This window comes from Ambystoma mexicanum, chromosome 5p (genome assembly GCF_040938575.1).
Source record: "Ambystoma mexicanum isolate Mex_15411 chromosome 5p, UKY_AmexF1_1, whole genome shotgun sequence".
In the NCBI taxonomy this organism is placed as follows: Eukaryota; Metazoa; Chordata; class Amphibia; order Caudata; family Ambystomatidae; genus Ambystoma; species Ambystoma mexicanum.
Genome location: NC_090930.1, coordinates 729,723,001 through 729,748,456, shown reverse-complemented (window position 1 = coordinate 729,748,456; position 25,456 = coordinate 729,723,001). Strand labels below are relative to the sequence as shown.

The 25,456-nt window shown below is 49.6% G+C and overlaps 1 protein-coding gene and 1 pseudogene across 6 annotated transcripts in view; both read left to right on the top strand.

Moving 5' to 3' along the window:
* ENOX2 (ecto-NOX disulfide-thiol exchanger 2) overlaps nt 1-25,456 on the top strand; it is a 2,107,113-nt gene that overhangs the window by 787,767 nt on the left and 1,293,890 nt on the right. The gene's annotated exons all lie outside the window — the stretch shown is intronic.
* On the top strand, nt 5,043-5,712 carry LOC138481591 (CD9 antigen pseudogene; annotated as a pseudogene).

Genomic DNA, 25,456 nt, shown 5'->3' with positions numbered 1-25,456 from the left:
CCCCACTCTGTTGCCCTGTGGGCACTTTGAAACAGTTTTTCTAATTGTATAAGCGCCCAACAAGTGACCAATAAATAAATAAAATAAGTAGTTCAGCTCTTACATTTCCAGGTGTGTAGAATTGGCAGGCAAGTGTCGTCTTTGTCTGGTTGCGTAGTGCATAATTGCATAGCCTTGAGCAGGCTCATGACTAGTGTTGGTTCTTGGGTTATGGGTCGAGCACAATCGCCCCTGGTTGATTGTGATAGATAGTTTTGGGCCTTAGAGCGTACAGAATTCATGCAGGTGAGGTGATTTGATTTGATTTGATTTATAAAGCGCAAAAAACCAGGCCCAGGGGCAACCGGGCGCATACTCTTAAACATGTTACAAAAAGCAGTAGTTACAGAAGTTACAAAAATATACAGCATATATACATGTACCGAAGGGTACCATTAACAGCGTATAATACAGGGACAGAGCAGAGAGAAAATGTAAATTCAGTTCTGTACCCCACATGGAGTCTGGACTGTGTCAAGGTCTCATGAGACTTGGGAGAGCAGCCATGTTTTAGCATTGTTCTTGAAGGAGTGGAATGATGGTTCAATTCTGATAGGTGTGGGCAAGGTGTTCCAGAGTTTGGAGGCCAGGACGGGGAAGCTCACCCCACCAGCTTTTTGGAGTTTGCATCTAGGCACGATGAGGCTGTGAGTTTGGGCTGCTCTGGTAGGTCGAGTGGAGGTGTGGCGTGAGAAGCGAGTGGACAGGTAAGGTGGGGCGTTGTTGTTCAGACATTTGTGAGTCAAAGCTAGGGTTTTCAGGGCAATTCTCTGTTTTACCGGGAGCCAGCGGAAGTCCAATCTGACGGAGGAGATATGAGAGCGTCTCGGGATGTTTAAGGCTGCCCTTAAGGCATTATTTTGTACAGTTTGCAATTTATTAAGGTTAGACTGACTGGTCCCTAGGTAGAGAGCACTGCAGTAGTCGATTTTGGCCATAACAAGAGTTCTGGCGAGTGTGATACAGTTGGTGGAGTTTAGGAAGGGTCTACAGGCAGTGATAAGTTTGCAGGTATAGGCCGAAGCTGACCTAACTGCATTTATTTGTCTGTTCAGAGAAAGCGAGGAGTCAAGATAGACCCCTAGCGTCTTAGTATCTTTGGAGACTTTAATGTCATTGCCGTCAATAATGAAGGACTTGGTTTGGTCTAGTTTGTTGAGCCGATGATTTGATCCTAAAAGTAAGAGCTCAGTCTTATCATCGTTAAGGCAAAGTTCGTGCTGTGCCATCCAGGCCTGGATGACCGAGTAAACATTGTTAAGGGCTTTGGTGTCAGCTGTGTAGTCTCCTGTGATAAGGATGAGTATCTGGGTGTCGTCCGAGTAGTTAGTGTAGGAGACACCCAGATAGTCAAGCACATCGAAGAGGGGCTTGGTGAATACGTTATACAACGTAGGGGATACACACAAGCCTTGAGGAACGCCACAGTGAATGGGGGAGGGATCCGCTGATGCCAGCGGTGAGAAGACCCTCATGGATCTATTGCTCAGGAATGAGTGGATCCAGGCATTGGCAGAGTCGGAAGAGGTGAAGGATAAATTCTGTCGGGTACAGACTCCTGTCACGATCCTGCTATGATTTGGGTTCCAAGACTGGGCAAAGGCTCTTGGTGGTGAAGTTAGATAGCGTCAGGCCTGAAGGTCTGTGGCAGGGTCTCTAATCAGTGGGTTGCCACACCAGGTGTCGCTCGTTGTGGTAGGTCAAAGTGGTTCACTTTGTTTCCTTGTGCAAGCTAAGAGCCCGGTTTTCCGGAAGGCCATGTAGTCTTTGCTATGTCTAATGCGGGGAGGCTGTGAATTCCACAAAGTTGGTGCCAGGGTTGAGTAGGCTGATCCTCTGATCCTGGCCGTATTTGAGGTCGGGCCACTAGGAGGAGGGCAGTGCTTATTCTATGGGTGCGAGTCAGGTGGTAAGGCATAATCTTAACTTGTAGGAATTTGCGTTCTGCTTTGTACACTTCTTGGTTGGTAATGCATAGGAATTTGATGGTGGCCCTGTGTCCAATTGGTAGCCAGTGTAGGGTGCAGAGAGCCGGTGAGATGTGGTCCCTTCGTCCCAGCGCGAGAAGCATTCTGGCAGCCGAGTTTTGTACTCTGTGGAGTGTGTTTAACTGGTAGGCCGGTGCACCTAGATAGAGGGAGTTTGCATAGTCAAGTCTGAACATAACCTTGAACATAATTGCAGCCAGTCTGTTCGCGTAGGTAAGGGAAGATGCGTTGTATTGTTGATGTGGTGAGATAGGTGTAGGTCCGAGTCCATTGTACAGCCAAGGTTTTTTAGAGTGGTAGTAGTCAAGAGGGGTAGGCTGGGAGAGAGTGGCAAGGGAGTCGGTTGGGGGAATAGAGCAGATTTTCTGCTTACTATGATCTCCATTTTACCTGGGTTCAGACAGATGATTAGTCGTCATCCAGCGGTCAATGTCTGAAAGACTTGCTGCTAGGTGAGGGCAGGGGTGGGTGGTAGATTTATGGATTCTCAGGATGATTTGTGTCATCTGTGTAGTTGTAGCAAGTGAGGTTGTGTTGTGTGAGCGGATGATCCTGTGAGGGGGAGTCAGGTAAAAGTTGAAGCGAAGCAGAGAGAGGCGGGCGCCTTGGTGTACTCCAGTGTTTACTGGGCATGCCGCAGAGAGGACAAGGGGAGAATGGTTATTTGCTGTCTGTTAGAGAGGAATGAGGCGATCCAGGAGAGAGCTGAATCACTTTCCTAAGGAACTCGGTCTGTCAAGGAGGATCATGTGGTCAATGGTGTCAGACGCTGCCGAGAGGGCAAGAAGAAAGAGTCTGAGTCTACTGTCACTTTGACGTCATCCCAGATAGAGATCAGCGTGGTTTCTGTTCTGTGGCATGGACGGAGCCCTGATTGTGCAAGGTCTAGGAGATTGTTACATTCCACAGTCATTGAGCTGTGAGTAGGCAGTATGGTGGATGAGTTTTTCCAGGAATCTGGTGTTGGAGATTGGCCTGTAGTTGATTGGTAATAGAGGGTCGAGGGATGCTTTTTTAAGCAGAGGTTTGACATGCACAGTTGTGAAGGAGTCTTGCAACTTGTCAGAGATGAGGGAGTTGTTGAGAATGCACCTCGCCAGTTCACCCGCACAGGTGGAGGTGAAGATTTCTTTGAGGCGGGGCAAGTGTCCAGGGGTGAGCCAGAGGGTCGGCTGGCGAGTAGTAGTTTTGTGAGCTCCTTGCTCGAGATAGATTTGAAGGAGCAGAAGGAAGGATTCTCAGGGTGAAAGGACAGTGGTCTGGTGGAGTGGGTGTTGGGTAGGTAGGCAAGAGGGAGAATTTGGCATTGATGGTGGCCGTCTTGTCTAGGGCTGTTTTGTGGAAGTGTTCAGACAGGGAATTCCAGAGCATTTGTGATGGGGCAGTAGGGGCTGTGGTGCAGGGCTGGTTCAGGGAGTCCGTGATGATCCTGTAGATCTCTTTGCTGCCGCTACAGCAGTTCAGGATCCTTGTATTACAATATGCTTTTTTGGCCTTTCAGATCTCTGATTTGTAGTTTCTGTGGTGGCGCACTAGTACTGATTTGTTTTGCGGGGTTCTGGAAGCTCGCCATTTGCCCTCCAGGGAGCGTTAGTGGGTTTTTGGAGTCTTCAGGAGGGGGGTGCACCATTTAGGCATAGGTCTTACACAGAAGGCAGCAGACTTGGAGGAGGTTAGGTGAATTAAGAAGTAGTTTAGCCAGGAGTCTAAGAGCTCTATGGGTAAGAGTCCAGCTGTGGCCGGGAGTGACGGTAGGGTGCTTTGTAGCGCACCGGCCAGTTCCGGTAGTACCTTGATCTTGTTCAAGCACTTGAACTGAGAGGAAGGGGTAGAGGATGGCTTGGGGGTGGCAGTGGTTTGAGGATGGAGAAAGGTATGGCATAGTGGTCAGTCTAGATGAAGGGGTGGATGTGGTGATGGTGTGGCCAGCATTATGAGTTGGTCCTCTGATATGCTGGGTGAGCTTGAGTGCCTCAAGGCTGTCGGCCAATGGTAGAGTCATGGAGTTGTTGGGAAGGTCGAACCAGATGTTAGTCTCACAGTAGGGTGATTGCCAAGTGGGTAACTAGAATGGTTACTAGTGAGTCGCATAGGCTGTTGGCAAAGTATCTGTCGTATCCGGGGCATCTGTAGACCAGTGGGAAGCTGTGTGAGAGAGAAGGAAAGAGAGAGAGTTTGCCTAGGAGGTATTTGCAGTGAGCTGTGCTGGGTTGTGTTTCCGTGTAGGTGATAGAGATATGAGGTTTGTGCAGGATGGCTAATCCGCATCCTCTGGAAGGTCTGTTGTGGGTGATGAGCGAGTAGTCGGGGAAAGCTTTGTGAGTCATAGGCTTGAGGCTTTACAAGAACCAGGTTTCGGTGATGAAGATAAGGTCAGGGTTTTCAGAAGTTAGTAGATCAAAGTTGCTGGGTTTGTTCTTGGCTACAGTGCGGGCATTGAAGAGGAGGCAGGCAGTGTTTACTCAGATGTTCGGGGGTTGGCCAGGCTTGGATGCGCGGGGTCGTTGGAGGGCTGGTGTTCGTGGTGCTGAAAGGGTTGATTGGGAACGGTAGTGAAAATAGGACTGACAGAGCTGGTCAGGGCTGGGGAATACTGTGGTGGGTGTTTACCAGACCACGGTTGGCTAGGGACTGGGAAGAGATGTTGGGTGGTTGCAGGTCTTCGACTTGGTAGTATCGTGGGAAAGGTGGCTCGGACGTTGGCGAAAGGCTCGGAGGGATGAGGCGTGGTGGTGGGAGATGGTAGATAGTACCGAGGTGTCTGGCTAGGTGTTGATAGGGGATGGTGAACTGGGGCTGGGAGAGGGAGGGCGTTGATGGAGCGTCAGGAGAACTCATCAGTGAGGGGGGAGAAGGTATGTGGGGGATGTGATAGAGGGAGAAGGAGAGGGGAGGTAGATCAACAGGTGAAGGGCATTAAAAAAGGTTGTGCTCTGTTGCAAGGTGTGCCTACCACTTATTCGCAGACCGGGGTTCATCGATTCTCACCCTGCCTGACCCAAGTCACTCACCATGATGCCCGTCAAAGGAGGAACGAAGTGCATAAAGTACCTGTTCTTTAGCTTTGATTTAATCTTTTGGCTTTGCGGGACTGCAGTCATTGCTATTGGTCTGTGGCTGCGATTCAACAACCAAACCAAAACTATTTTTGAGCAAGATAAACCCACCTCATTCTATATTGGAGTATACATACTCCTAGGTGCAGGTGCATTGATGCTGCTGGTTGGGTTCTTGTGTTGCTGCAGTGAAATTCAGGAGTCTCAATGCATGCTTAACTTGCCTTTTACCTTCCTGCTAGTTATCTTTGCAATTGAAATAGCAGCTGGCGTTTTGGGCTTTGCCAACAAAGACAAGGTTGTTCATGAAGTGAAGAAATTTTACGCAAATATGTTTAACCAGTATAAGGCATCGCAAAGTAAAGACAAGGTCCTAAAGAGACTTGGAAAGGACTTCAATTGGCACTGAACTGTTGCGGTGCAACTGGAGTTTTTGATTCACTTCTCAGACACTTGCCCTCCACACAAAGATGTAACAAGTTCTATTACCGTACAGACTTGCCCAACAGCAAGAGGTTTTTAACTCAAAGTTCCACATAATTGGAGCAGTTGGCATTGGGATTGGCGTAGTGATGATCTTTGGCGTGATCCTCAGCATGGTTCTTTGCTGCGCCGTCCGTAACGACTGAGAAATGTTCTAACTGTTTGGTACTTGTGGCAGCATAGGAATTGCCTTATTGTGTGCACTAATTTCAGTTTTCGTAAAATGTTTCTAATTTGCTTTTATGTTTAAAGGTTCAATGGAGAAAAACTTGATTTAAGATACTAGCGTTGCATTTGGGGGTCAAGATACATTGTACATAAATAATGTCTCCAAGTAGATTTGTGTGTTCTTCTAAAGAAATCCATTCTTAATCACATTGCAACTTAAGTTGGAAACTATTTGATACTAAAAATGACAGTTAAAAAAAAAAAGAATGACTGCATTAAGAGTTAATGACGTTTCATACAAAAATCAACATCCCTATAAAAGTTATTTTTGATCGTAAATAAGACATGATACATAAATCATATGTTCAAAGATGGCACCCAACCAGCTTGTTTTATATATGCACAGAATGGTGTTATTTCCCACACAACATGAGAATTCCTACGCAGGGAATCCGGAAAAGCTAGAAGTATAGCTAAAAAAATGAATGATTGTTATTCGGTAGCTCTCTGGCCAGAGCTTGGTTTCCGTATTATGGATTGTCAAATCGCAGTAGCCGGGAAGGTTTAGACATTGGGGGTCTTTCTTAACTCACTGTGAGCACAGAGACTCAGACCAGTCACATCTCAAAGAACTGTAATTACTACTCGAGACTTAAGAATAACAAACCGTTCATTGCTGAGGTGAACTGTGCCTCAGTTGGCCAAGCCATCATTCTTTCACGTCTCGATTACTGCAACTCACTATTGACAGGGGCCAGCAAAACGTGCTTGCATCAGCTTCAAACTCTCCTAATTGATGCCGTCCATATCATCAAGGGCATCCCGCGACGTGAACACATATCATCTGGGAGGGTATCCTAACATTGACTCCCTATCGCCGCCCGGATTCACTTTAAAACTGCCACTGTAGTGCATGAATGCCTCTATGGCTAGGCACTGGCACACCTGAAGACCCAGATTACCCTATACAAACCAAAACGCATTTTACGTTCTGTCAACCTGTGAATGATTATGCGTACAAGTTCAAAAGGGTCAGGGGCTTAGGAAGGGCGTTCCCCACGCGGGCAGCGCAAGTATGGAACTCCCTGCCAAGCACCATTAGTCTGGACAAAAATGTGAAACATTTTCGTGCATCATTGAAAACCTTCCTTTTAAAATAGTATTCTACTTCTTCTATGGCGACGCTGTTGTTGATGTTTCCTGTGTGTCTTGTCTCATATGTTCGTCCACTCGTGTTTTTGAGCACCCAGATGCCTGCGGGTTCCCGGCGCATTATAAATGAAATAAAAGATTGCATCTGCTGATATTATAGGTTGTTGATCTTTCTGAGAATGCAAACTGTTGATTCAGTGGGAACAGTTTTGAAAAAGTTTGAAAATTTGGGAAAGGTATATTTCTGAGAAACTTATAGAATGTTAAGGCTAATACATTTGATTGGTTGGCTAATCAGTTGTATAAATAATCTATGCAGCTGCTGACTGATAAAGATAGTTATCTAAAAAGAATTCTTAAGAAAAATATACTAGAAGTCAGGAAAATCAGACGATAGCTTTATGGAAATAATCAAATATGTGGCACATGAGAAGACATTGAGGACATTATCAGCAAGTTATTTGGAAGACTGAAATTGAATAGGTGAGTAGTTTAAAAAAAATTCTGGGTGAATAATCATATTGATATTCATCAGTGGGGGAAACATCTTTCATTTTTGTTCAGTTTTTCCCTTTAGTGTTGATGTTTTGAGGTATACATAAGAGGACAATATTGGCAAACGTTAGTGGTACCATCTATTGTTTTTACAAAAAACAATATATTTCAGAGTAAGATTGTAGTTTTTAAGATGTTTTTTTTGTTGGGAAGATTGAATTGTTTCTCCTGATAGTCTATATAAGACATTAAACTGACGAGTACTAATGGTAGAAGAAAATACATCTCTGCAACTAATCAAATGTTGCTGTCCAAGACAAATTAATTGTTCTCTAATGTTTGAGACTGATGAAAAATGTATTTTTAAATTATTTTTGGAATTGTTTAATTTTGGCTTTAATTGTTTAAGTATTTCTAGATTGTTTTAATTAACTGAAGATTGTGGAGTTCTGTTAAAAGTATGCAGATATTTCTGTTGTCAGAATGACTAACATGATAATGATATGAAATTAAATGCAATTATAAGTTATGGTTTTGGTATTTTTATTTTTTAAACTTTGGTTTTATTATCATTTTCTAAATGTAACAAACGGGCTCAGTACATGTTCAGAGGATTTACATTCGACTGGCCCAAAAAAAACCACCCCCTTCCCCTCCTCCCCCCACCCCAATACAAACCCACCCCCCTGATAACTTTAATCACACTTGAACTGTAGTTTAGGGAGTCTCCTTGAAAGCTCTTTGTGTCCGGAGCTTGAGAGTGAATGTGATCGTTGACTTCTTCTATGGCTGTATTCCAACCACCGTCCCCCGGGCCGTGGGCGCCCGTTCCATCCTTGGATCCTCTCAGACCTCCCTGACCCCATCCCCGCCAGCCCCCGCCGGGACCCCTACCGGATATCAGTGAACGTCCCATCCCCAGGTCTGCTGCACCCCGTACCAGTTCGCTTGGAATGAGCCATAGTCATTGTTTATCATTGCCGTTAGTTTGTCCATTAAGAACATATTCTTTACCTTTTTCAGCCAGTCCTCCTTTGTGGGGGTCTCCAGGCTCTTCCATTTCTGCGCCAGGGCCACCCTTCCCGCCCTCAGCATTGGTTCCCACATTCTAGGGTACCTGTGTATGTCCATGTCTTCCGGAGGGAAACCCAGCAACATCGTCAGAGGGTTCTGGGGGAGGATTTCCTCAGAGACCTCAGCGATCCAACCCCTTACCTTCTCCCAGTACGACTGTACTTTTGGGCAGTGCCACCACATGTGCCCCTCATTCCAGCCTGGCCACAACCCCTAGGGCAGTCGGGAGACACTCCCGAGAACATTTTTGACAACTTCACGGGGTCTCTGTGCCACCCCTGCAAAATCTTGAAGTTGTGTTCCATGTCTGCTGTGAATAAATTCCAGTGGAATGCTATTTTAAATATCCTTGACCAGGCGTCCTCCGAGATCTCCTCTTCTGCCAAGTTGTTCCAAAACATGCGTAAGGCCCTCCTCTCCGCTAAGTTAATAGTGTTCAGGATTTTGTACATTCCAGATACTGCCCCCTTCCTTGAGGTCGCTGTGTCGAGTAGTTTCTCAAAGGGGGTCAGCTGTCTCTTCAAGTTTCGGCCCCATGATTGGTCACAAAGGATACCCTTCAAGCGCAGGTGTTCGAATATGGAAAGGGATCCCTGCCCGAGAGCGTCTCTCAGTTCCTCATATGCTAGGAATTCCCCTTCCCTGAACATCTGCCCCGCCCACTCCATTCACGAGTCAGACCAGGCCTGTGCATTGCGGAACCCCCTACTTCCCAGATAGAGGGGGTGTCCCCAGAGTGAGGACATCGGGGACGGCCACAACGTTGGCTATGCCGTCTGGGGGCCCTCCCTCCAGATTGCCCAGAGAACTCCCAGTGTCGGGTGGGATTTTTTAAAAAAAACTTTATTTATTCAGCTTGACAGAACACAGAGAAACACAGTTAGTAAAAGCACATCGTGAAATCAGTTTGCAATTAACACAGAGGCATCACTGTACAATGCATCATAACCAAACAGAGCACAGGCGCATATAATAAGGGAAGAGTTGCAACCAGAGTAAGGAGGGTATATACCTCATAGAGGGTCACTGAGAGGAGTGGGGCGGAGAAGAGGCCTCCGAATCTGAGGCCAAAGCAGACATGTAATCACGAAATCTGCGCCAAATGTCCCTTGGTCTTGAATGTGGGTGTTGTATTGCCCCCCAGGCTTCCTCAGTGTCATGTGCCCAGGTGACTGCTCGGAGCCACTGCGCATATGTGGGTGCATTGGGGCGAAGCCAGCACAATACTATACAGCGGACTGCCAACATCATACAAAGCCCTGCCAATTTCTTAGAATCACGTTTCAAACCGGGGAGGTCATGAAAAAGGCAGCGCATTGGAGAGGGGTCTATGGTGCAGTCTAATATGTCTGATATAGTGGAGCATATGTCCTGCCAATATTGTGTTAGGTGCGGGCAGTTCCAAATCATATGTATGTAATTAGCCTGGTCAGCGCCGCATCTGGGACAATAAGAAGAGGTCTCATGAAACATACGATGCAGTCTAGTCGGTGTGTGGTGATACCTGTGTAGCAACTTGAATTGCAGTAGTTTAAACCTGGAGTTGTATGATACCTCTTGGGTTCGTGCGCACATACGGGCCCAGCGCATATCATCAATCTCAACTCCAAGATCTTCCTCCCATTTCACTCTAAGTTTAACAAATGAGGGGGCGGCCCCGGTCTGTAGTAGATTATAGAGTCTGGATACTTTCCCTCTGAAGGAATCGGACGTACAGAGTTCAGTTATCAAAGGATCATCTGGTGGAACTGTGGGAAATTCGGGGAATTTAGCTTTTAGGACCATCCGAAGTGAGGAGTATTGTAGCCATGCTGATGGTCTATGCTTGAGAGCTAGGGGGAGATCCGACCACTCCAGGAAATTGCCTCTCACAAAGACATCACGGAGAGACAAGAAACCTGCCATCGTCCAGCAGACAACAATGGATTGAGGAATGTAAGGGACATCAGGAAGGAAATTCCAAAGAGGGAGGTCACCATGAACCGGATTAGGGGTAGCAACGCAGTCCACATTTTGGTAAGAGCAAGTGACGTACTTAGCACAGGGTCTGGGAAATCGGGGTCTGGCGGGGCTGGCTTGAGAATGAGGGAACCAATCGTACGCTCCTTAACCTTCAGTTTCTCAAGACGGACATGAGGAGGGGGATTCGTAGTGCTGAACCAATAGGAGGCAAATTGGGACTGAGCAACTACCCAGTATCTGAGAAAGTCAGGGGCACCGAACCCGCCCAGTTCCTTGGGAGCAGTGAGCGTATTTAGTTTGAGTCGGACCGCTCCAGAGTGCCAAAGAAAGGTGCTAGCAATGCTGCGGAGCATCTTAAAGAATCCATCGCCCGGCCATAGTGGAATGTTTGTAAAGCGGTATAGGAGTTGGGGCAGAACGACCATTTTTAGTATTCCTATTCTACCAGCTAGGGAAATAGGGCGTCGGGCCCAACTTGCGGTTTTGGTGGTCAAAACAGCTAGGTAATTCTGATAGTTATCAGCGCGCAGTTTCTCAGTATGGCGTGAGACCGATACTCCCAAGTAGGTGAAGGTGGATTGGGACCAAGTAAGGCCCAACAGGTCAGAGGGTGGTTGTGTGTTATCTGTGAGTGGGAATATGGACGATTTAGAGCAGTTAACTTTAAGACCAGATATATGCCCAAAACGGGTAACGTCATTGAGAATTGGGGCGAGGTTTGTTTCGGGAGAGCGGATGTAGAGCAGGGCATCGTCAGCGTACAGGGAGACAATGTCTGCCTGTCCCGCTGAACGTAGGCCTCTATGATGAGTGTGATTGGCGCATCATGTCTGCAAAGGGTTCAATCGCTATTGCGAAGATCAACGGGGAGAAAGGACACCCCTGTCGCGTCCCTCTGGCTATCTGAAAGAGGGCCAAGCATCTATCTTCAGTACGGACTCTTGCCACTGGGTTGGTGTATAGTAGTCTGACCCAGGACCGAAAGTTGGGGCCAAATTTGCATTTTCCATGACTCGCCACAGATACTCCCAGGACACCGAGTCTTATGCCTTCTGCATGTCCAGTGTGACTGCCACCGCTTGTGTTTGGGGATTAATTCTGCTGATCACGTTGAAAAGTCGTCTAAGGTTTAGTGATGTGGACCTACGCGGCACAAATCCTGCCTGATCAGGATGTATGATATCAGGCATAAATACGGCCAGGCGGTTTGCCAGTAGTTTAGCAAATATTTTTACATCACAGTTTATTAACGAAAGGGGGCGGTATGAACCACACTGGGTGGGAGGTTTACCAGGTTTAAGAAGGACTGTTATCATGGCCTCGCGGAGTGAAGGGGGAAGTGTGCCCATCTCGCAAGCCTCCTCCCATAGAGCTAGCAGCTGCGGGACCAGGACAGATTTATAACGCTTATAGAAGTCCATAGGAAGACCATCCGGACCGGGGGCCTTCCCTGCAGCGAGTGACTCAATGGCCTCAGTCAGTTCCTCTGGCGTGAAGGGTCTGTCTAGGGAAGCAGTGGCGTCAAAGGATAGGGCTGTGAGAGGGAGTTCCTCAAGGTAGCCGTCGATTTCTGAAACATGGGGCCCATCAACCTTTGAGTAAAGGGAAGTATAGAATGTGAGCAACTCTGTGTTGATGTCTTGGGGCGAAGTGGCTAGTGTACCGTCAGATCTCTCTATCGCTGGAATGTTGGGCGCTCCAAACTCGTGGCGAATTAACCTGGCCAGCACCCGGCCTGGCCGCTCACCCTCCCTGTAGCGCCTAACTGCCTGAGGATTATCAAGGAATTTAACTTCGCGCTCAGCAAGATTACGGAATCTATCTAGTTCATGACCCAATGATGCCAGTACGTCAGGGGAGTGATCGTGTGCGTATTGGGTCTCCAAGCTAGCAAGGGTCGACTCGCTGTCAGCGATATCCTCCCGGATGCCTTTTAGGATGCCACTCCCTTTGGATAGGGCAATACCCCTGATATAGGCCTTGAATGATTCCCAGAGGGTGGCTCAAAGGGGGACTGAATCTGTGTTGACTTCGAAAAACTCCTCGATGGATGACTCAAGCTCGGAGGCAAAGGTATGGTCAAGGAGGGCATGGGGTCTCATTCTCCACTGCCTTGATCTTTCAAGGTCATGTCCCCAGTTCAGGGAGATGACCACCGGGGAGTGATCCGACAATGTTCTGGGAAGGATTGCCAGATGGGTCAGGCATCTAATCAGTATATCCGATAACAGCCATCTATCTATCCTAGAATGAGAGTCGTGGACCGAGGAGTAGTAGGTATACGTGCGGGAGTCAGGATACATTCGCCGCCAGGCGTCCGCCACCGGCAGCCGTGGGAGGGTTGCGAAGATTGTGTAAGCTGCCTTTGAAAGCTGGCGAGGTCTGGAGCCCGATCTATCTAAGGTGACATCCAAAATCGTGTTGAAGTCCCCGCCCCATATAATCGGGAACTGAGGGTAACTCTCAAGAAGCGATGCTAGGTGAAAAAAGAATTCAGGTTCGTCGATATTACGACCGTATATATTAAGGATAGCTACATTTTGATTCTGCAATGTACCAATAATGAGTATATATCTTCCGAGGGGGTCAATATGTGATTGGGAACAGCTGAACTTCAGGTTTCTATGAATTAAAATGAGGGTACCTCTGCTCTGGGTGGAATAAGTTGTGTAGTACCTCTGGGATCCCCACTGCTTGGCAAACCTCTCACACTGTTTAGCACAGGCGTGTGTTTCTTGTAAGCAAAGGATTTGTGTACCATGGCGCTCAGCACAGAGTTGTATTTGCCTCATCTTTTTGTAGTTGCCCAGTCCCCTAACATTCCAGCTCATAAAGGTTGTTACTATCCGCCATTAGTATGTGGGGTATGCTTGGGTTTTGTTCTGCGTGTGAGGGTCGGTTCAGCCAAATGCGGCCAGGACCAACGTTCTACTCCATCTATACCTCTGTGTTGCAATAGTGTACCGTGTGTGATTCCTCTGGTGGCCGTAAAGACTTTTTTAACATAACTCCCCATCCCCCCGGTTCCCACCCACATCCCTCCCCAAACCTGAGGAATGAATCCCAAACCCTCCAACAACAATAACAAACTTCTCGGCATCAGCGCCTGGGGGGCTGTTAGCTGGTTGAGCAGTGGCGCAACGGACTGTAGAGGGTAAGCAAAGTGTATGTACAGCTGGAGTCTCTAATGCATACAGTTTAGAAACCATATGTGAGGCGACCATGGTGTTACCAACAAAAAAGGGGCGCTACCATAACATGTTAGTGTATTACCATAATCGCTAGACATGACAATCTATAATCATGAGCCTTCACAGCCCTGGGACCTCGTCGGGAGGCCCGTGTTCATTTAGCGTTTAAAGCACCGCTAGGGCTCCAATAACTGACAAACATAGTGAGCATACACCGCCCCGAGGGGCCATGGTTGAGAGGATCAATACAACAATAATAACAGGTAACTATTCAATGCATTTATGCATAGCATCGAGCCATCATGAATAAGGCCAAATACGGACTATTGCCGACCCAGCCCAACTCAACAGGCAACATCCAAGGCTGGACTGGGGATGACAAGGGGTTAGTCAGGGAAGTGTTCATCCAGGAATTTAGAAGCTTCCTCCGGGATCGTGAAGAAAAAGGTTTTGTTGGAGTGTTCGATGCGCAATTTTGCAGGGAACAGCATGGAGTACTTGACTCCTAGATCTCGGAGTCTTCTCTTCACAGCCACAAATGTTTGGCGTTCCCGTTGCACCGCCACCGAGTAATCTGGGTAGAGGTGGATTCTGGCCGCTCCAAGAGTAAGATCGACTTTGATCCTGGCTGCCTGTAGGAGGGCATCACGGTCCCGGAAGTTCAAGATTCTGGCTATAATGGGCCGAGGGGGGGCGCCTGGTCTAGGTTTCGCGGTCAATGCTCGATGTGCTCTCTCGATGGCGAATTGTGGGGACAGTTTAGGAGAGTCCAGGAGTGTCATGAGAATCCGTTCCAAGTAATCTTCCATCGGTTCTGTAATATTGTCCTCCGGTATGCCAACTATACGCAGATTATTACGCCTCTAGCGAGATTCGAGGTCATCATTTTTCTTCTCTACTGCCGACACACGGTTGGTGAGCGTGGAGACCTCAGCCCACAGCGAGCCTAGCACATCCTCGGCAGCCCCAGTCGAGTTTCAACCTCCGTCACTCGCCCATCTGTCTTTTCGATATGGGCTTTTATGGAGGAAATGGACCCCTTCATATCATCTAGTTTGGTATGCAGCATGGTGAAGCCATCACGGATCAACTCCAGCATCTTCTGCGAGTCATCTGAGGTCGATGGGGCCGAGATGGAATGGAGTTCCTCAGTATCATCGGGGGGCGGCTTGGATGGCGTTTTAGCAAACATGTTTAACAAACTTTGCTTTTTCCCTGTACCGGCTCCCTTAGTCATGATTTAAGAGGACAAGGACCTGGGGCCCAGGAAGAAAGTGGGTAAGCAAAGTAGCGTAGCGCCCGGTAGCAGCCGTGGGCCCGGAGTGTTCGCGACGGTGGGTATGTGGCCAGCGGATCAGTGTCCCGCTTATGATGTTAATTACACTCCAAAGAATATTTTAACTCAGTGTATACATGCTGCAGTTGGTTGGGTTCACAGCTGAGAAGCACAAAAGGGGGGTACGGCTCCCGGTGCCGCCGTACCCAATACTACACAAGGCCGGCCTTAAAATATTCAGGGCCTGGCTCTCCTCAACCCCAGAGCTCGCAAGGACATTGAATTGCAGCGCTAACCCAGGTTCACAGGGCGGATCCGCCGGTGAGGCACCAGAGTCAATGCGGGCCGAGGCTGGTGGTTAATTGGAGGGGGGGGGAGACTCTCAGCTCGGTGGAAGTAGTCTCAAGTAGGGATGCAGCGCTACTGCCAGGGCCCGAGTAATCCAAAACAGGGTGGCGCCACAGAGTTCGGAACTCGCGGGAAGCCCCGGACACAGGCCCCCTAGGGCGACGCAGATGATGGGCCCTGCGATCCCCCGCAGTTTTCCTCCGCGGTGTCCAGAGTACGGTGGCAGCCGCGGGAGCCCACCGTCAGTCCCCAGGCCCCCTTACCTTACCAAGAGAGTGTGCAGGAACGCTCCAGGAAGGGGGAACCTGGGCAGATGAACAGGTCAGCCGCGTGGTGTTGTGCAGTCCAGGGTGAAGGGAGCCCTTGCCCAGCCGCCAGCACGCATCGGCGCAGGGCAATCCAAGTCCGCTCGCTGGTCTGGTAGATTGGTCGCAGGGACGCTCTGCGTGCCTCCAGGGCTTCAGCACCCCTCCCCCACAGAGGCCGCACACGCCGGGACGCCGAGTAGTGGCATGGATCAGCAACCCTTGGAACTCCGCCTCGGGGAGAGCCAGGCGTCCGCGGCGCCACGCCTCCCACAGCAATAGCAGGGCCCACAGAGGGTCTCCGGGTCTCAAATTCAGGATATCGGTGGACTGTCAGCTTATACCGCGGCCATAGCAGTGATAGTTGGCAAAGCTGTATTTTAGTGGTTAAATTTGGAAAGATGTGCCCTCGTCGTCTGGAGCTTCACACTCAGGCGGCCATCTTGTTTCGGCGCAACAGCGCCCCCCCAGTGTCGGGTGGGATTTAAGTCTGTTCGGGATGAACCTGCGTGGGGCCCAGAGGAGGTCTCGAACTTTAAGAGGGTGGGCGTCCATGTCTTCCAAGTAGGACAAGTAGGATCCCATCCCCTCTTTCATGTGTTCCAGGAGGACGCGCAACTGGGCAGCACGGAAATAGAGTTGGAAATCTTGCAACCCAAACCCTCCCTCCTCTCTCGGTAAGGTCAGGACAGCCTTCGCGGTCCTCGGGGTCCTACCCTGCCATATAAACTCTCGCACCGCGGTCTGAAGAGCCCTGAAGGTTTGGTCGGGGATGCTGGTTGGGGGAGCAGTAAAGAGTTACAGTGAACGGGGTAGTATATTCATCTTTACTGCCGTCATGCGGCCGTACCAGGACAGAATCATTGAGCCCCATCTCCTTAGGTCTGCAGTGATCCCTGCCATGAAGGGGTCATAGTTGGTAGGGGCCAGTTTTGATACCTCCCTGGTGAGGAGGATGCCCAGGTATCGGATAGAGACCTTCCCCACTGTTATCCCTTTGAGCCTGTCCAAGGAGTCTAAGCCTGGGTCCCGGGTTCTCATGGGGAGCAGAACTGATTTAGATGCGTTGATGTTTAGCCCCGAGAAGTGCCAAAATGCGGCCATCAGGGAAACGAGGGGAGGCGAGGAGCCAGGATCCACCAGGTAAGCCAGAATATCATCCGTGAATAGGGAGAGCTTGAATTCTACTTCACCTCTCTTAACCCCCTTGATATCCGGGTGTGCTCTGACTGCTATGGCCAGGGGTTCCATTGTGAGGACGTTGATCAGGGGAGAAAGTGGGCATCCCTGCCTTGTTCCCCGCGAGAGGGGGAATGGTTCTGACAACCTGCCATTCACTTGTACCCTTGCCTTTGGGGCTCTACATAAGGCAGCCACCCATTCCCTAATGTGTACCCCAAAGCCCATTTTCTGGAGGAGGAGTTCCATGTATCTCCACTCGACCCTGTCGAACGCCTTCTCCGAGTCCAGGGAGAGGACACTCGCGTCGAGGTCCAACCCCTGGGCATAATGGAACAAATCTATGGTTTTGCGGATGTTGTCTGAGCCCTGTCTTCCCCTTATGAACCCCACCTGGTCCCTGTGGACCCGTTTCGGCAGTATCTCCTCCATCTGCCTCCCAATTACCTTAGCTAGGATCTTTACGTCAATATTCAACAGAGATATTGGGCGGTAGGAGGAGCACTCTGTGGGGTCCTTGCCGTCCTTGGGCAGTACTACAATTATGGCCTCCATCATGGAATCCGGGAGAGTCCCCCCTCCAGCACTGCGTCAAACACCTTTACTAAGTGCGGGGCTAGAGTCGAGCGAAACCTCTTATAGAAATATACTGTGAAGCCGTCCTCGCCCGGGGAAGTGCCCACCTTCATCCCGCTGATCACCTCATCCTTGGTTACCGGACCCTCCAACCCCTCCGCTATGTCCCCGGTCAGGGCCGGGATTTGTATAGAGTTCAAGAACCCTTCAATCTCTGCCTCACCCCCTTTATATTCTGATGTGTATAATTTTTCGTAGTATCGGTGGAAGGCCTCTCCTATGTGGGGCGTGTCATGGCCTATCGACCCCTCCTCGTTCTTCACTGCTTTCACCATTCTACTTCTCTGAACCTCCCTCAGTTTCCAGGCCAGAATCCTATCCGCCTTGTCCCCCTTTTCATAATACTTTAGCTTAACCAGTTGAAGACTTCTTTCTGTTTTGTGTAGGAGCAGGTCCTTCAACTGGAGCCTATAATCATCCAGGGCGGCTACCTGATCGCGGTCTACGGGTTCCACTTGGGAGCCCCCCGGCTGGAGAAGGGCTATTTTTTCTCTCCCGGATCTCTCCTGGGCTTCCCTTTCTCTTTTTTTCTCGGCCCCCTTTTTGATGAGGAAACCCCTTAAGGTTGCCTTAAAAGCATCCCATAGAGTGGGCCAGCCTACCTCCCCATTATCATTGAGCTCGAAGAATTCCGTTATGGCGTCTAGCACCTCCTGTGCGTGGACCTCATCTTTCAACAAGGAGTCGTTGCACTTCCATCATCCTCTGCGGTCGCTTAGCCATCCCCTTGCTATGGTGACTCGGACCAGGTCATGCTCTGACCAGGGGACGGGGTCGACCCTGTGGCCGGTGACGAATGGGTGCAGGGTCTCGTCCACTAAGATGTAGTCTATTCTGGAAAAAGACGTGTGGATAGCAGAGTAATATGTGAAAGAGGGGGCGCCTGTCCTGGGGGTCGGGATTGTGTCCACCAGGCCTAATTCCGAATTAACCCTTTGGAAGTTTCGTGCATGGTCTCGTCTGCTGCCCTGGAGATCTGGGGAACAAAGCGTTTCCTATCCTGGGTTGGGTCCAGAACCATGTTAAAGTCCCCACCCACCACCACCGTGCCTTGGACGAATAGCTTGAGTCTATCCCTCACCTCCTCCCAGAATAGAGTTTGACCTTTGTTTGGACCGTATACAACGGCAAGAGTGAGTGGGGCGCCCTGCAGGGACCCCCGCACCAGCAAGTAGCGGGCCTCTGGGTCTTTCAGTATGGCCTCTTTTTCGAAGCCAACATTCCTCGCTAACAAAATGGCCACCCCTCTCTTTTTGCCATTGTGAGATGCACAAAAAACCTCCCCAATTCCCCCCCCCCCAGCATTTTAGGCTCCTTCCCCCATGCCCAGTGAGTCTCCTGCAAGAAGAGCAGGTCAAGGTTCGCCCTTCTAAACTCCCTACAGACCAGGGACCTCTTTGTGGGGGTGTTCAGGCCCCGTACATTGAGAGCCCACTCCCAGGGCCGGCAGACTTTCAGCCATAATCTAAGTTTTCTTCTCGCTCGGTCAACACCTGAAACGTTTCCCCAACTGCCCCCCATTCCCAACCCCTAAATGAGCAACCACAACTTTTGTGTACCCCCCCTCCTCCCTCCCCGGCGTCCAGCCAGTTAGTTCTGCCATCGCTGGCTTTTGGCCTAACCACCAGCCTGCCCACTTTGGCCAGGCGATCCGTGTAAAGCTCATCACTTTGAGCCCCCCCCCCCTTTTGCGTCGTCCCTTCTTTGGACCCCTTATACTTGCTGTTCGTAGGGACGCTGTTAGTGATAGAACCTCTGAGTCCTCAATCCTCTGTCCAAAACATGACGGGTCACCCCCGTTCTCAGTCCTCAGAGTCGTTCCGTTCTCCGTCCTTCGCTGGTGACGGTGTATTCATTTTTCTGAATTTCCTCGCGCCGTTTATCTTTGCCTGTCTCCCGACGGGCCAAGGCCACTTGGTCTGCCCTTCTCCGGCCCCGATGGGCCCCTCTAGGGGTTTGAGTCTGCTACGTAGTCTTGGATGGCTCCCCGTATGTCGTCTTCCGTGATCAGAGTTGACCATTGACCCATATATTTGAATGCCAGGGAGAAGGGGTAGCAGCTCCATCTGTAGCGCACTCCTTCTCCTTGAGCAGTTGCGTTAGGGGGCGGCACATTCTGTGCTTGGCCAGAGTATAGGCGGAGAGATCCTGGTAGATCGAAATCTGGGCATTATTGTAAGTGATCTCCCAGGCCTTTCTGGCCTCCTCCAGCACTTTTGTCTTTTCCGAATAGTAGTGGAACCGGACCAAGATCGACCGGGGGCCCCGTTCTGCCCCCCGCCCTGTGCACCCTATCGAATGTGAGTTCCGTTGTCATCTCTTCTGCAAACAGGAGGGTGATAACATCTCGCACAGCTCGGGTGATGTCTCTCTCCGTTTCCCTTTCTAATTCGGGTACCCCGAAGATTCTGAGGTTGTTCCTCCTTTCCCTGTTTTCGAAGTCATCCATGTGCCGGGCCCGTTACTCGTCCCATTTCTCCAGGGCAGCTACCCTCATGCCTATTTGTATATCTTGAGATGCTGTTGTAGATTGGTTGGTCTCAACCTGTAACAGTCTGTCCTCGACCTTGTCCACCCTTTGGTCCATTTTCTCGAATTTCTGGGCGATATCAGAGCGCATGTCCCTGATTTCCTGCAGGATCGAGGCAAAGCCCCTTTCCATTGCCGCTGTGGAAGGTGACGGGGCCTCCGACTGGGCCATTTCTCCATCGAGGCTCGTACCTTTGCTGCTACTTGGTGCTGCCTGGAAAGGATATTCCTGCAAGGTTTCTCGCCAGTTCATCTGGCCCCCCTCCTCTGCGCCATGCCGCCAAGTCTGCCGCAGTCCCGGCAGGGACTGAGGGGCCCCTCTCGAGTCAGACGGTGATTTCCTTCCTGGGGTACCCCGAGGGGGCTCGTGAGAAGGGGGGGGGAACCAGGGAGAAGTCTCCCCCTCACTCGAATGAAGTATGCCTTTGCTGCTGCAGGGGGTCGTTATTGGGCGGGCACACTCCCCACCGTCACCAGGTGGGGGCATCACACCCAGTCCAGCTTTGCTGTTGCAATCGGGGCCTTCTTTTGGTCTCGTGGAGGTCGATGTGGTCCGATGGGTCCCCTCACCTCAGCCCTTGCTCCTATGGAATGCGACTCTTCTGTTCTTCTGGGCCCGCCGTGTCGAGGTGCAGGCCCTGCCGCGTTGCGGGGGTCTCCCGCCTATCTGCGCGATCTTCGGTGGCCCCCTGAGGCCAGTGCTGAGTAGTCTCGTGGAGGCCCGACCTGCGTTTTCGCTCCGGTGTCGTCGGGCTCCAGCACCTCTGCCCCAGTCCCTTGGGAGCCGGCCTCCAAACAGCGTGCCCTTTCTGTCCGCCGAATCGGGCCTCCGGCGTGTTATGCCCCGGTTCGGAGGGGGGGGGGCGGCGTGAGCCCGCTTCCCGCTCTGTGGCCGCTCCTCGGTCTGTTGGGGGACCCTGTCCCCAGCTGTGTCGCTCCCCCAGCAGGTGTAGGGAGCTTGTTGAGGGGAGGGGGAAGCCTGTGCAGTGCGTCCACGTGGTTCCGAAGGGGCGCCCCTCCTCTCTCGGCTCCACAGCCGCCGAGGCCTTGCTTCGCTTTACACCCAGAGGCCTTGGGGTCTCGTTCTCGGGTTCCCCGAGCGTCGCTCTTTCGCGCGTGAGGTGCCTGGGGGGGGGTCACCACGCCAAACCGTCGAGTTGGGCCCGTCTCAGAGGTTCGGGGGGGGGGCTCAATCCCCTATAACTGCCAGGCTTCGGCGGGAGCAGTACACTCAGGCAGCCATTGCCTGTGCACCCCCTGGTGGCCTCTGTTTTGGTATTTTAAGGATTTGTCTTAGTGTGAGTGCAGAGATGGTCACTGATACAATAGGTTTTATGGGGACCTTATTTATTAGTATATTCAAATCCCATGTGTTCTTTTTATTTTATTTTTTTTATGTTTTATTGGTTAAGCAAGTTAACCTTTAACATTATTCCCAACCAAAAAAATTCATGATATTAATTCATCAGATATAAAAAGAAAAACAGGTTAAAAACAAGGTTAAAATTCTTAACCCATTATATTTCCAAATCAAATCTTTTAAAAAAGAAAATGAAACAGTAAATAAAAAGGTCATTTAAGGATGCTATCACTGCATTGATGGTAGAAGTAGCATTACCAGACGAGTAGAACTGCTAGATTAGGTCACCTCTCACACCTCATCCTATTGAATTTGTGCAAGTATTTAATCCGTGATTGTAACAAGGCTGGACATTCCAACAACAGATGTTGTTTCTTTAACCATGCAATTCTTGCAAAACCTGCAAAAAGACTGCCTCCTTGGCCAGGCCGTATCTCAGAAGCATCTCTATAGTTTTTTAGATTTAACCGAAATCTCAAAAAGGTAGTGTGCGTCGCCCTACTGGCATAAGGTGACAGATAGGGGGCTAAGCAGCTCTGCTTTTTGGGATCAGAAACAAGCTGGCTAACGACAGGGTGTGCATGAAATTCTGCTACTTTGTGCACCCACTCAGCCTTAAGTAAGTGTTTTCACCCTGTCCGGGTTGTCAATCAGGTATTTCTCTGAACAGCCGACCTCCAGCAGTGACAGGTGGGTGAGGTCTTTAATTCAGCCAAGGCAGCTGGGAGCCTCCCAACAGATGCCTCACCAAACATCTCCCAAAGTGAATCTGGAGTTGAGACAGGTGTCTTCCTAGAAAATGACGTATATTGCCACAATGCTCTGGCCTTCATGGAGACGAGTCCTAATTCATATCTGATACTTTAATGGGGGTCAATCGAGGGAAGATGCAACACTCTACGACAAATGAGGGCTTCCGAAGTCGGCAGGTATTCAACCAAAGCAGGGTTGCAAATCTCAATCCCATATATTAATTTAGGGATAATCTTGCCTTTGTAATATTTCATGCTAGGTAAAAGAGGAAACTTGTCGAATTTGGCATCCACTTGTTGCAACTGAGTTGTAAGTTTTACTGCTTTGGAATGCAGCCATACACAAATGGGAATCGGTGATGGTTTAGCTGAAATAAGGAAACCCAAATAGACAAAAGAATCGATCCTCTCCACTGGTGTATCTTGCGTCTGCCATTTATAATGTACAGATCTACGTCTTTTAGAGATTTCCATTACTTTGGTATTGGCAGGATTAACCTTCAAGGCATTCTAACAAACAAATGTACTAAAAGCATTCTAAACCCTCTGCAGGCCTACAGGAGTAGTGTCAAAAATAAGAAAGTCTTCGGCATACCCTGTCCACACCACCTTATTTTGTTTCATCTTAGGCAATGTCAGGGCAGCTGCTTGTAGTTGGGGGCCTATTCCTGCCATGTATAGGTTCTAAAGACAGGGGGCCAAGATGCACCCCTGTCTTACTTCTCTAAATGTTCTGATTGGGCGAGATAAGTTGCCTTGATGATTGAGGCAAACTTGTATTCTTTATGAAGCCCAATAAGTGGTTTTACAAGCCCCAAAGGAATTCCCCATCATTGTAACTTTCTCCAAAGATGATCTTGGACCACTGCATCAAAGGCCGTGGCCAGATCTATTGCGCCCAAATAGACTGAACAAGCTCCCCTTGCCCTGTATGCATTTGACCAGCATACCATTTAAGATTGTCCCCATCCCCTACCTGAAGGCTGTCTGCCATTTTGCCAAAAGGTGGGTTACTGGTAGCCCATGCCTCCAGATGCTCCAACAATAGGGCGGAGAAGATTTTGGAGTCTGCATCGAGGATGGCAATGGGCCTATAGTTCCACGGGTTATCTCTCTCCCCTCGTTTGTAGATGGGTATGATGTGAGCTTTGTCCCAAATAGGGGGAAATTGTAGAGTTTAAGCAATGTCTGTAAATAGATGGTGTAATATTTCAGCCCACAGTGTAGGGTTTGCTTTGAAGAGACGATTTGAAAGACCATTGGGACTTGGCGCATTGGAGTTAGTACTCCTAGTTATTACACCTGTCAGATTAAGCACCGAAAGATCCAGGCCTAGCCGGGCGCGATGCATAGAGAAGTTCAAGGTGCTGATCCTACTTAGCTTCCCCAACCGCATTGACCAAAGTTCCTACCAGCCCACTTCCTCTAAATTTAATGAGTGACCAAGGAATGCCTTGCAATAAAGACAAGAGTTAGTTGATTCAGGGTGGTATGGAGGGTTTCCGGTATAACACTTTCCAAAAGCACAGTCAGTAGTTCATCTTGGGGCCACAATGGATGGGCACCCGTGGCCCGGGAGAGATTGATGGGTCCTATAGGAAGGTGCTGGGGGCCCAGGCTGGTATGTTAGTGCTTTTGGCTTGCCTGAGGATCAGAAACGCAGCTCTAGACAGTCCTGTCACTGGTTGAAGGGTGCGAATGAGTAGGTGTGTCACAAAATGTTGCCAATGACGAAGCATGTATTGGGGCAAGTAGAGGCGCAGAAGCAGACAGCCCTACTGATTCGATCTGGCTCTGGGGCGCCCTCCCGCTTTGTTTTTCCCTCTGGGAGCGGGCAGGGAGGACCGCTCCCCTGATCTCCACCGGAGCAGCCGAGTTGACCTGTTTAAGTTGAGACTAGGCTGTTTTTACCAACTGTTGAGCAAATAAGGTATTTATAGAGCTTCTACCTCCCACGTTCCTCAATTTCTTTTGGGATATATTTTTCATTTTCTTCTGCGCAGGCCCCTTAGGCAGTTTTTTCTTCATAAGTACCCGGTGCACTCCCGAGTGACCCTTCGAGTTCGGTGGGGCTATAGCCAGAATCTCTTCTATTGAAGCCTCTTCTGACACTTCTTGAACAGCGGCGTCTATCACTTCACAGTCGGGAGAAGCGTACATAATTACTCCTTTGTCCCGTTGATTTGCCCCTGGGAGGGTGCCCCCCCCCTGTGAGACAGTACATTCCGTTGCAGCTTCATGGTTCAGTGAGGCTTGTAATCCCACCTTCTCAGGACTGCTGGGAGCAGCGTGGTAGGCAGAAATCTCTGGAGTTGGGCCTGTCTCATTTACTTTCATCCTGTGCCCCTGCCTCCCTCCAAGTTCCGAGGGTTTATGGGCCACAAGAAATTCCCGAGATGCTGCATACATTTGTCTGTTATAAAGTTTAAAGAGCAAGAATTCCAATAGGGCTCTATTGCGCTCTGCCTCACAATGCAGGCCTTCATATAATGTGACCAATATGCAAAGAACCTGGTTGATTGCTGTGCATAAATCAACCTTTTCGGCCTGTATGCCGCCATCCAGGTTCCTCAACACTGCTAAAGGCCTCCTCAGGGGAAGCGGGTTGAGAGACAGAGCTGGAGACGAGGCATAAAAGTCTGTGCCTGAGGTCTGCCCTTTCTGGATGCCAAATACAGAACAGTCCTGAGGATCCCCCAGGTCCGGTGGTGTCTGCCATGGTAGCCTCCTGATTTATTCTGTTTAGACTGATCCCTTCTGGCAATTTAGCCCGACCCGACACTGCATGATTCGGTGCGTCTTCCTAATGTTGCAATGGCCTACTGACCGTAGAACACTGGACTGGATTGACAGGTGCCTGGCCCGGCAGATTGATGGTTTCCTGCACCACGCGGATCAATACAACACTTTCTTGCTCCTGTGGGTTGCATTCCTGCACGCCAATGGTTGATTTGATCTTACAAATGATCTGTAGTGATGATGGCATGTGGTTAATCTGAGCAGTGTAGCTACTTTCTTTTACAGCAGCTAGTATGCCTGCCTGCTCAGGGCAAGCGACTGTTGCCTGCTGATGTGTGGCAAAACAAACCAGAACACTATCAGCACATTTAGCAAGTTTTGTCGCTAGAGAGGGATTTGAGAGAGTTGTCAGTTGATTAGGTGAAAAATGATAGTCGCCGGTGAAAAGAACGACGATATTGACTTTGAACCCTCTTTTTTTTATTTTTCTCTTTTACATTTCTTCTTGTGTGGCGCAGCCAGCAGCTGAAATGGTGCATGAGATGGTACTGTCTCCAGCCCCGCTGATGATGGTGGGAAGGGCAGGTGAGCAACCAGCAGCATTTCTGCATCTGAAATAGGAGGGAGTGGGGGGCAGCGATTAACCCCCCACTCCGAAGTTCATAAATCATGCTCAGTGGAAAAGGTATAGTACAGTCCACTCAACATGTTGTAGAGGTTGTTG